Genomic DNA, 2162 nt, shown 5'->3' on the forward strand with positions numbered 1-2162 from the left:
CTATGTCCAAGTTTGAAATATTTAAATACTGATTTTTTTACTGCAGCCGAAAAGGTCAAGGGCAGGTTCCCTGTACTGAACATAGAAAATGTATTTCCTGGTCTTTAAAAGAACTTAACAAATGTAATTAAAAAAGTTATTACACTAAGCTAGTGTAATAACTTACGTCAAAAGACATCTAGTCAAAGTACAACTTTGTCCAGTGACATTTGCAAATGTATGTTAATTAGGTTTTTATAAGACTATAATTTTATGAGCTGTCTAAAAATTGGATGCTGTAAAAAAAAACATTAAAAAGTTTCCTTAAAGGCTAAAAATCCAAATTGCAGTTCATTGATCAAAATAAATGTGAAAAAGAACTGTATTCATGGTTTTATGTTGGATTAATGTGTGTGTGCGTGTGTGTGTGTGTGTGTGTGTGTGTGTGTGACACAGTAAGTGATATTTTGTTATGAAATATTAAGACTCTTGTTCAGATGAGATGCAAGTCAGTTTATCACATTTGCAGGGAGCAAAAATATTTCACAGGATTTCATAAAATTGGGTCTCAATCCAAAAAACTCGCTGAACGATTTTGCTGTTATCTGGATTTTGTGTTAAGTCATTAGATTATGATTTTAAAGCTACAGTACTGGACATGCCAAGGCTTAAGAGAGAGGACTATCATATATCTGCACTGTGCTGGATAATTATAAATAACAGCATAGTTTTTGAAGAAATTTTTATGAAAGTTTCCGGTCTCTCGTAAGACGTACTGTTTTTCTAAACTTCCAACATGTAGGGTTGTTTTAACATTTGACTCATTGCTTAGACTAAAAGAGTTTCTACAAGAGGCCTTTTATGCATCCCCAGTCTAACAAGAGCCTAATAAAAATCACAGCAACTTCAGCATATCTTGATGCTTATTCTGCTAGTGAGCATAAAAATCCCTGATGATCAAAGCACAATATTTGCAGGCCTCCTTCTTAATAAAATCAGATCTCAGCAGTCTCGAGGGTGACAGTGTACCAATTTCCTAGAGCCAAAGGAGATAACGAGCTGAGCACTGGGGCCCATGATGCGCCCACATTCCTCCTGAGCGTGCCGATCCATCTTTCCGTCTTACCTCTGTTTAAGACAGCTTTTGTTTACACCTCTAGACCAAATTGCCAAAGCACTAAAAAGCCTGACAATGAAAGTACAAGGCCGTTGTTAAATCAGCATATAGGAGCACAGGCCAAGGCCTAATGAGGTTAAAATAAAGAAGTTTAGGAAAATAGCACTCAGCCGTTTTCCTTTGGATTCATTTGACCTGTAGAAATTCAATGACATGACATAAATATCACAGTAAATATCACAGTTTTGAGGCAATGACTGATTTTTAATTTTACATAAATTTGACATAATCCAATGGTATCTATCAGCTTTCATCATTTGAGAAAATCCAATAAGGGACTTGAAGTGCATGGTTAACTTTCCTGTCTGCAGCATAGCAATTTTGCAGGCATATGCCAGCGGATTGCCTTAGTAATAATCTCTCCAAACAGAATGGGGAGGGCTGTGAAGGGATTGGGCTGGTGCACAGCTTCCTCGTGTTTGAAGGCAGCATTTGGATGTGACTGTATATCAGGGAAAATAGGTGCTCTATATGTCACCTTTTTTTTTTTTTCCGGACCTTTTGAAATTAAATCCAAACCTGATCTTGGTAACAGCCCAAACAATCAACATGTACATAAAAACTGAGACAAATTTAATTAATTGTGTTCTTTAAAAAGACTAGATAATGAGAGAAAAGAGAAGGACTTAGTAGAAATCCAAAATTACAGCATTTAGAATTTCACTTTGTTGCTGTGGTTGGTTATTTACCCATTAGAGTTAGTTGAAATAGCATTAGAAGTAAATGTATGGCAACAGCCTCTATGCATACTCATTGTACAGGCCTCCACTGGTGAAAAAAAAAACATTAACATTTTTGAAGTTGCTGCAGAGCACAAGCGTATGCCACTGATGCCTAATTATTTAATTTTGTTTTTATTAAGAAAAAAGGTTTATATAGACATATTGTTGCATCAAACAATGCAATGCCAGTGGTTAAAGTTATTTTTTCACTATTTGTTTTCTTGCAAAGTGCAGTTTGAGAAACAGAAATAGACAGTTTACATGCATAGTCTGTGTATGAAGTT

This window comes from Cyprinodon variegatus, unplaced genomic scaffold (assembly GCF_000732505.1).
Source record: "Cyprinodon variegatus isolate N-32 unplaced genomic scaffold, C_variegatus-1.0 Scaffold199, whole genome shotgun sequence".
Classification (NCBI taxonomy): domain Eukaryota; kingdom Metazoa; phylum Chordata; class Actinopteri; order Cyprinodontiformes; family Cyprinodontidae; genus Cyprinodon; species Cyprinodon variegatus.